Here is a 10,802-nt window from a genome sequence, read left to right on the forward strand (position 1 = left end):
GGTCTAAACTGCCACCAAGAGACTCCCACTATCAGGAGAACCACTCTCTTGTGAGACCTACAGATAGAACAGTTTCCTCAGGCTTTGACACACTCCACACTATGTCAAAATCCTCTAATTATAGCCAAAGAAGTCATAGGAAAACTGTGCTGCAAAGAGAACTAAATCCAAGACTACAACAAATATTCTAATATTCATCTTCAAGAAGGTTGCTTACTAAGAAGGCCTTAAAATAAAAGTGGAAGAGATATCTATCCCAACAGATGGGCAAATCTCAACACAGAATAACAAGTAACATGAAATAAATGAGGCAATATGACACCTCTTAATGTACATAACTCCAAATGAAATATCTTTGGTTATTCATGTAATCCAATATCTTTAGATATTTAATACTCAAAGATATTGAAGAAAATAAAATGTTGGAGAAAGAAGTCAAAAGAATGATTTATTAAAATCTCAGTGAAATCCAAGATAATACAAATAAACAACTGATGAATTAAGAAAGACAATGCAGGAGACAAGTAAGAACCTAAAGAGAGGAAGGGAGAGAGAGGATTGGGGGGGGGAGAGAGAGAGAGAGAGAGAGAGAGAGAGAGAGAGAGAGAGAGAGAGAGAGAGAGAGAGAGAGAGAAACACCAGACAGAAACTTTAGAAATGAAAATTTCAATAAGTCAAATAAAATGCTCAGTTGAAAGCTTCAACAATAGACTAGATCAAGCAGAAGAAAGAATATTGGAGCCTAAAGAAAACTATGCCATAATAGTACATTTAGACAACAGTAAAGAAAGAAAAAAAAATGAAGGATGTACCATAAAAAGATCAAACATCCATATAATAAATATAACCAGGAAACAAACTCTCCATGATAAATTACCAAAAAATACAGGGTCAAAAATATTAAAAGCCTGCAAGAGAGAAATGCCAAATTATGTCTGAAGGCAAACCTAACAAAATAAGAGCTTATTTCTCAGAAGTAACTCTAAAGACTAGGGAGGCATAAAATGGTTTGTTTCAATTCCCAAAAGAAAATAATTGCCAATCATGATTACTATACCCAGCAAAGTTATTCCTCAGAATCAAAGGAAAATAAAGACCTTTCAAGAAAGTATAGTGGGGGGAGGGAGGAAAAAAAAAAAAAACAGAATGAATCAAAAACTATTACCCTAGGTAAATGTATGATGATACAAATGGTATGCCTCTACTTCATGTACAAACAGAGAAACAAGATGTATCCCATTTGTTTACAATAAATAAAAAAAAAGAAAGAATAGCCTAGTCTGGCATGGTAACACACACCTAAAATCCCAGCAACATGGGGACTGAGACAGCAGGATCCCAATTTCAAGACCCACCTCAGTAACTTAGTGAGACCCTAAGCAACTTAGTGAGACCCTGTCTCAAAATAAAAAATAAAAGGGCCTGGGAGTGTAGCTCAGTGATTAAGTGCCCCTGGGTTCAATTCCCATTACAAAAAACAAACAAATAAATAACATTAAAAAATGAAAATAAGCATAAACTAAAAAAATTCATGAACACCAGACCAGTATTACAGAAGATTTTTAAGGAAATATTACAGCCAGCAGAGCAAGAAAGATTAACCAATAATGACAGTATAGGAAAGAATAAATCTCACTAGAAGAGTACATATGCAAATGAGAAATAGGAAAGGATCAAGTAATATGAATACAGTAAATCATCAAACATCCATGATGAATGACAGGAAGAAATGAACAAAGAATATTCAAAACAACCAGAAGAAAATCAACAAAGTGTCAGAATGAAATAGATACTTTTCAATAGTAACCTTGAATAGAAATTGTCTTAATTCTCTAATTTAAAAACACAAACTGACTGATTTGATTAAAACAAAGACCCAACAAACTGCTATCTTTAAGAACCTCACCTCACCAGCAAAGACTTGCTGAGTAAAAGTGAAAGAAGAGAAAAAGTTATTCTGTGCAAATGGAATCCAAAACCAATATCACAAATAAACCTCTAAATGTATATAATTCATATTTCTTTGTTTTAAATTTAAAATTTAGTTTATTTTTTTTACGTGGTGCTAAGATTCAACCCAGTGCCTTACATGTGCTAGGCAAGCACTCTACCACTGAGCCACAACCCCAGCTCTCATATTTCTTATTAATAAAATTAGTAAACACATGGTAAGTTTAAGAGATTAATTAGAATTACAAACATGATGGAAAACATTTTACTGAAAAACAATAATTATTTTTAAATATAATGCTAATGAAATTTTTTGGCAGAATTTTTTATTATTATTTAGGATGCAAACTGTTAGAACTAAGACACAAAAAAAACACATGGAAAGTATCATCAGCAATTTTCATTACATGGCTTAATATTTGTACATCTATTGTACTGGTTAATCATTTATTGTCATTTTTTATTGTTATACATGATAGCAGACTGCATTTTGATTCATTGTACACAGATGGAGTACAACTTTTCATTTCTCTGGTTGTACATGATGTTGAGTCACACTGTTCGTGTAATCATACATGTATATAGGGTAATGATGTTTGTCTCATTCCACCATCTTTCCTTCCCCCTGCCCCCTCCCTTTCCCTCATTTCCCTCTACACAATCCAAAGTTCCTCCATTCCTCCTGTACCCACCCACGGCCCCAAGTTATGGATCAGCACCCACTTATCAGAGAAAACATTTGACCTTTTTTTTTTTTTATTGGGATTGGTTTATCTTACTTAGTATGGTATTCTCCAACTCCATCCATTTACCTGCAAATGCCATAATTTTATTCTTCTTTATGACTGAATAATGTATATATACACCACAGTTTCTTTATCCATTCATCTATTGAAGGACATAACCTTTAATAATGAAATATTTTTGAAAACCCTACTACTTACAAATTTCTGAAGGGACAAATCTGTGCAAGAAAACATAGTTTGAAGTTATCATGACATTTCATTAATAAATGGACTAAATTAAAATAATACAGGTTGATTTAACTCTTGGTGTTCAATTGCCATCGAAGTTCCTTCTTTTGTATGACATCTATAAAAACAGAAAAGAAAATCTGGAATTACATTTTCATATTGCTAACCTCCATTCAACTGGAGAAGTTAATCATCTGCTCCGAATTCGGGCCCATTATTTTGTATCCTCTTCTTTTGTCCTTGCCATTATCTATAATGCCTTGTGATAGACTAAGGGGGGAAAAAGAAACCTTTGTGAACTAAAATAGAAGAGATTTACACTGTTGTATGTTAGGAAGTATGAACCAAATGATTTATCCTTGAGAATGTGTGCAGAGATCTGGGACAGATTGACCTCACTTTGAAGGTGATAAAAATGAAAGTTCGTTTTTAGATTTATGATAAACATTATATAGAAAACTAAAAGATGAAATTAATAAGGGCACAATATCTATATTGATTCCCTTAAATTAGGATCTCTCTCTCTCTCTTTTTTGTATGTGTTGTTTTTTTTTTTCCTTTAAGTTGAAGACCAGATTTTAACTTGTGTTAAATGAAGCAAGAACAAGCAACTTCTGATGGACCCAGACCCTTTTATAGAAGATTGTTTTGCAGGGTCTAAGTGCCTGTTATGCTCTCTTCACACTGATAATAAATTAAGATTATATATTACTTCTTTTTGATTTTCCTTTCCTTATAATTGTTAAGATGCTAATTAGCAAATGGTGTGTTTGTTCACCAGTTTAATTTATTTTGGATTTTTTAAAGTGTAGGAACAAATTAGCATGGCATATGACACACAGTCACCATGACAGCATAACAAGCAAAAGTAAATAGATGAATATGCACATGTTGAATTACTTGGAAGATTTAGTTTTATTTTAGTTTTTGAGAATGAGGCTGATAGTTTATCTATACTTGGTGGAAATTTTCATTAAATTGGGAAATGTAGTAGATCTTCTGAAGGTTTTATTGAAATTGAACTGACCATTAGTATGAGAAGGATAATTTCTTTTTTATTTTAAGGAGCGTTTCCTGTATTATTAGTTGTGTATATGTATTTCATAAGCAGTTTATCCATACTAACATCCTAGAAACTTCTAGTTTATTTGTATTCAGAATATGCCTGCACATTTTTTTTATTTTCAACATAGCTTAATCAAAATCTCTTAGTACTTCATGTACAAGAAAAAAACCTTTTAAAATACTACAGAATAAAATTTCTATTATTTGACTAAAACTAAATTTTAAGAACAACAAAAAGCAGTCTCTTAACATCTTTATGTGCAGACAATGATACCTGGCATATAGTAAGAATGCATTAATAAAAAATGAATAAACACAAAAATGGATCAATGGCTTTCTACATAACTATAAATGCTTTTTTTTTAGTTATTTGTTGTTGCATTAGAATACCTCACATTATATGTAGAATGACAATTTTAGATTTTCAATGAGGTCGAACATGCTGAAGAGAAAGTGTAATCTCTGAGTGACCAGTCATGCAGTATAATGGAATAGCATAAAATGGTACACAGAAATAAGACAAGGGTTTTGGCAACCATTCTGGCACATTATGTGCCATTTATTCCCCCTTCAGAAAGTCCCTCTTCGGTAACTGTGCCGTCTAACTGGTACTGGAGTTTGATTTGTGACTGGTGAAGGCAGCTTCGGTTTGGATGCCAACATCATCACCTGGAAAGTAAGAAGATCGGTGACATTTAGACCCATAACAGAACCTGATGTTTACACAAAGACCCTTGGTACAGAGGCATCAATTCCTGGAGCCGAGCAACCTCTGCAGCAAAATGGCTTAAGAGAGGGTGAGAGAATGGAGTGTTTTATATTCCTTTGTTTTGATCAAGTTTATGTCTAAAGGTAATTGATGCCTTTCAGAGCATAAATGGCTTCTTACCTTGAACTGAATTTAAGTTTTGTTGTGGATATCAGTTCTCCTGTAAACTTATTCATTAAAATTGATTTTTGTTTTTCCCTTTCACATAGTAAGAGATTATATACCTACCTTCCTAAACTCTCATGTTTGACTTTTTTCTGTTAAAGAGGAAATCCAAACATGACTTGTAATTTCTATAAAGCCTGAAATAATTTTTTCTGGAAAGAAATGAATGAGTGTTAACAAGGAATGGATAACTCCTTTTGAGAGGAAAATTAAAGGAGTTAAGAGGTCATTCTAAATGAAATTTCCATGGTTGTCTCAGCATAGTTTGATTAACTGAGTCAAATAGGGTCCCTGTTAAATTGATGTTCAATCTGAACCTGTGAAATGATTGTCTAGTTTGGATGTTGAAGGTCCTCCAAAGATTTGTGTATTAAAGGCTTAGTCCTCCAATTGGTGCTATGGGGAATGAAGAACATTTATTAGGTAAGACCTAATGGGAGGTCCTTGTATCTTTTGGTGATTCTGGACTCTAGCTCCTTCTTTTGAAGCTTTTTATTTCTGGTGATGAGATGAGTGGTTTTGCTCAACATGTACTCCCACCATAATGTGCTACCTCACCAAAGGCCCAAAGCAATGGGACCAAAAAATCATACCCTGGAAACTTCAAAACAACCACAATTCACCTTTTATGTTCAGACATTAAGTACCTCAGGCATTTTGTTATAGTGACAAAATGTTGACTAGAAAATTGACTTTACTAGAAATAGGATGTTTGCAAATGAAATAAAATAATATGATATTATATATGTTAACATAAACCCTAAGTCCAGTAAGATATTTGCATGTACGAGGGAGGGAAATTAATTTGGACAAAGGTACAAAGATACACCAGAAAGAGGGTCATGGGAAAATTTAAACTAAAACTTTTGACACCCCAAAAAAGTAAGAGAAACAGAGGAAGGAGTCTCCCTCACAGACATCAGATCTGTCCTGCTTAAAACTTAATTTTCAATTTCTAAACTCCAGAACTGTAGGACAAAAAATGTCTTTCTTAAGCTATCAAATTTGTGTAATTTGTTTGTATCTCATGGAAACATTTTTATTCAGATTTTTCTGCTGGCAAGTTGAATACTGATGTAAAAATATTCCTAAAATTAAGAAAGTGGTCATCCAATAGGCCTTTTTAAGTACATTTTTTTGACAAAAGTTACGTTTAATTTATAATGTAATTAAGTTTACAGGTAGTTTCCTGTGTTAATTGCAATCCGAAAATGTTAATTGAAATCTTCCATAAAGATTCATAAGTTTTAAATTATAGGCCATTCTGGGGAGTGTGATGAAATCTCACTCTTTACCACTTCATCCTATCTGAGATGTGATTGTTCCCTCTGTCCAGCAAAGTCACAATACATACACCGCTGACTAGGTCACTCATGGACTTTCCGGTTATCAGATACTGTTGTGGTATTGCAATGCTTGTGTTCAAGTGACTCTTGTTTTAATAATGGCTCAAAATACAAGCATAGTGGTGGCAGCAATTCAAATTTAGCAAAGGGAAGCCAAAAAGTACTTTCTTTAAGTGAAAATGTGAAAGTTCTTGACCTGATAAGGAAAGAAAAGAAAATCAAAACTTAAGGTTGTTAAAATCTGCATGTTACTTTTAATCTTTTCCTGTGCTTAAATTATAAACAAAACTTTATTACAAGCATCTGTGTATAGGAAAAAACACAGTATAGATAGAATTTGGTAACATCTGTGGTTTCAAGTATGTACTGGAAGCCATTGAACCTCACTCTTGCAATGTCACATTTTCCCTTGACTTCCACAGAAGACAACCAAGAATTTTGAAAATTTCAGGCGCTGGCTCAAATGGCGGCCCAACAGCAGCCTAGAGAGGGTGGTATGCAGCTGGTGGTATGGGCAGCTTCACGTGTCCTGTGTGCTTAGAGGTGTATGAGAAGATGGTACAGGTGCCTTGTGGACGTGTCTTTTGCTCTGCATGCCTGCAGGAGTGTCTGAGGCCTAAGAAACCTGTTGGTGTGGTGTGTAGCAGCTCTCTGGCACCTAGCATCTGAGCTGTGGAGCTCAAGCTGCAGATCAAGAGCACAGAGACTTCTGACCATGGCTGCCATAAGAATTTCTTCCTATCTAAGATCTTAGCCCTTGTGGCTAAATGTTCCAAATACCAGTACTACACCATCGAGGGTATGAAGTCCACCACTAAGGATGCATCCCTTCAGCCTATTCCTTTCCTTGTTCTTACTGTCCTGAGAAGAACACTCGTGGAGCACTGCAAATTACCCCATAGCACGGATACCAGATCTGTGGTTTGTCCAATGTGTGCCTCAACGCCCTGGGGAGCCCCCACTACTACAGGGCTAACTTCATTGAACATCCACCGAGGGCTCCAGTTTTCCTTCCACGTTTGTGAGGATTATGATGTTGATGAAGAGGACATGATGAATCAGGTGTGGCAGTGCTCCATCGTGGTTCAGTGAGCAGAGTTCTTGCTTTCTGTCTCGTGTTCTAGAGCTTCCACGATATTTTAAGTGTGAAACCTTTGACTCCTATGCCTCAGCTGTACAGCAGACCTGGAAATGAGCTCTGGCATTGGGACAGGGTCACTTTTCATGGGGGAAACGGGTCCCCAGGTGAGAGCCCTCTTTTTCTTTGGACTCTCGCCAGAGCCATCTTCCCCACTGTTAACCTTGTTTTGTCACCTGGTGTAGTCTCATTGGTCCTCATTTACTTCCTGGAGCTTTTACCGTCTCTTCTGGAAGAATATCCAACTTCTTCACTTCCAGGTGTTTTTGTTTTACACCTTTTTCTCCCACCCAGTATTCATCTCGCAGATCCTCTGAGCCAGCCATGACCTTTCCTGGGTCACAAATAGTACAATGAAACAAGCATCTCCTTTCCTTGCCCATGAGGTGCATGAGTTCTGGCAACAGTGCAGCTGACCAGGGCTGAAACTCCTCTGTGGTTGAGCTGCGTGTCAGTGAGTATGAATGATAACTGCCAGAAGCTGCAGTTTGCACCCCAGGTAACATTTCAGGAGCCCTCTTGGGGCGAATGCTCTGGGTTTTGCGTGATTTGATGCTGGAAATTTTATTAGTGAGATTTTACTATGTTCCTTCTAACCCTTAGAATTAACTGGTTCAGTTTTAAATGCCTGTATGGTGCCTTTTTAGGATAAGGTGTAACCATATATTTTTACTGAAGGTGTTTCTAGGTTAGGAAAGTTAAACAGCATTTTTCCATAAGTGGGGAAGAGGGTCAGCTAAGAGAGGAGAGAGGGCCATAGCTTTTTGGTTCCGATTTTCAAGCTAACAAAGTATTTTCAGATGACTGGGTCACATTTACCTTTATCTTTGGGAGCTTACGTTCTTGTCCTGAAGCATGAAAAGGAGTCCTCAGATGATTAAAAAGAAGAAGGTGTGGGGGCTCTGGTGGCTACTTGTTCTTTTATCTTTTACTTGGTAACTTAGATTAAACTGAGCATTATTTAAACTGAGCACGAATGGTTTCTTTCTGACACTTGTTTCAACATCCAAATTGCTATTTTAAAACTCTTCCTTTCAACTGAGAGAGGACTGTGGTGCGCCCTGTCATCTCTTCCAACAAGACATACTGTCTGCAAGGCACAGCACATCTTTTGATGAACAGTTAACAAAAACTGTGTACTGGGAACTTGGTTCAGTAGCAATTCAAGAAGTTTGAAGTTGAACATATTTCATGAATATTAGTTACAAGCTAAGAGCTGCCAGCCTAATGTATAGGAGCAGATTATCTGAAGGACCAGAAGGTGTATGGCAGTTTTTTTCCTGGTCGGTGGCCAAGGTTGCAAGGGACTTTGGTCCTGTACCCTGTTGCTGTGGGCCTCTTCCCACACACCATGAAAGAGCTGACTGCAGTTGCCTAAGAACCAGCAAAGACAGGGTCCATTTGGGGCCGTGTCATTTTTTTCTAATGTGTTGTTACTTAGGAGGACCTCCATGTTAAGGTCAGCTTCTTCACTGTAATTTCTGAGAAATGTTCACTTAGACCTCCCTGAATTGAGATCATCTGGATAGAAGTTTGGAGGGAAGTCTGATAAAATTTCATTGGAGGGGGATTGAGAAGAACATGTATATCTCACTGGTGGAACCAAGGAACTAATTTCCTCGTTTTAAGTGTACTTCATGTATTTTCAATAAGATAATGTTCTAGAAAATGAAATTTGTTATGTTCTGGATTTTAGGGTAAAATATAAATAGATTTCATAATTTATAAAACAAAAGAATTTTGAAAATTTTATATGGGCACAAACTTGCAAGCCTGGACTAAAAGAAATATAAATGGGACAGATTTCTATTTTAAGCCACGATTTTGTGGGATCTTTTTATGAAGTCCTTGAAAATAAAACAACCTCTAAAGGAAGAAAAACTTACTTGAGTAATTTCATAACTAAGGAAGGAATATTTTCTTCTAGAAGGGAGAGGAGATTCCTGAGATGAGCTATATGAGACTCTTAATGTCTTTTGAACAGCATCTCTATTATCCTAATCATTAGGAGATCAAGAATAATCTACAAGTTAGATCAAAAGTAAGCAGAGTAATGAACAATTTACACAACTATGAGCAAATTAAATGAGTAAAACACCTGAAACGCCTATATGTGAAAAACATGGAGATATTTTTGATTTACCCAAGAAATGTGTTCTCTCACAATTTTTTGAAGGTATTATTTTAAAATGCTTTGTATTCATCGAAATCCTTTTTCTGCTTTTGAAGGGATATTGGTATAGCCCCATGGTTTTGCTGGCAACTACTCAACTTTGTCATTATAGGGCAAAAGGAGAAATACAAAATACATAAGTGAGTGAGCCTGGCTGTATTTTATTTACAGAAAGAGATAGGCTGGATTTGATCCATGGACTTTCAATTTTTCCTATGGTTTGATCCCTGCTCTAGATGACAACAGAGATAGCACTTTTATTTATCACTGAAGAAATATGTAGGCATCCGTACAGTGTAGAAACTGCCCTTAAATTCAAATCTAGGTGGCATATAAGTAGAATATTATAGTAGCCCCGTTACTAGATAGGCCACAGATATTCTCACCTATGATCCTTTTTACATGCTATTGCCCTTAAAGTACACTTCTGTGTATGTTGATTTTCTGTAGATACAACTATATAAGGGTTTCCACTAATAATAGAAGAAAGTTCAAACTCCAGCCTCTCATCTTTTCAAACTTCCTTAATATTATTTTAAATTTTGCCATCTTACTAAATTGAAATATTGCTTTCATTAGCCTTCCTCCCTTTGTTCATTCTATTACTTCCAATTTGATATGCCTATATTCTCGTTGAAATCTTATTTCCCTCTTTTATAATTTTTTCCCTAATAAAACTACTCTTCATTTTCTAAGTTTATGTCACCTCTGTTACAACACCCACAGGATTTGTTTTATTTATGCTTTTCTCCTGGCAGTTCATCATTACATTCTGTTCTAATTTTTTGTGTAACACATTATCTTTTTAACTATAATAAGATTTCTGAGGATAGGATTGGTGTATGACTCATTCCTGTTTCTTCCCAACTTATCTCACTAGGAGCCAAACAAATACTGCTTCTTTGAATTAATCTACAATGGAAAACTGAAACACAGATGTATTTTAAAGATGTATATATATGTATATATATATATATATGTAAGTATATATGTGTGTGTGTATATATATAATTTATACATTCTTAATCTTACTATTTTACATATAACAAATCATTCTTCCTGAGCCTTTTTCTTACTGTAGCTATTTTATCCATAATGTATGTACATATATACATATATATGTGTTATTTTATACTTTTAAACAATATGAATGATTAAGTATGGAGATGATTGAAAAAGAAAGAATCTGTTTAGAATAAATGAAGGCATATTCAAGAACAGG

At 35.3% G+C, this 10,802-nt stretch overlaps 1 pseudogene; it reads left to right on the forward strand.

Annotated features, from left to right (window-relative positions):
- Positions 1-6,779: 6,779 nt before the first annotated feature.
- Positions 6,780-7,361, forward strand: LOC124994118 (E3 ubiquitin-protein ligase RNF114-like; annotated as a pseudogene).
- The last annotated feature ends 3,441 nt before the right edge of the window (positions 7,362-10,802 follow it).

The sequence above is a fragment of the Sciurus carolinensis genome, chromosome 10 (genome assembly GCF_902686445.1).
Source record: "Sciurus carolinensis chromosome 10, mSciCar1.2, whole genome shotgun sequence".
Classification (NCBI taxonomy): domain Eukaryota; kingdom Metazoa; phylum Chordata; class Mammalia; order Rodentia; family Sciuridae; genus Sciurus; species Sciurus carolinensis.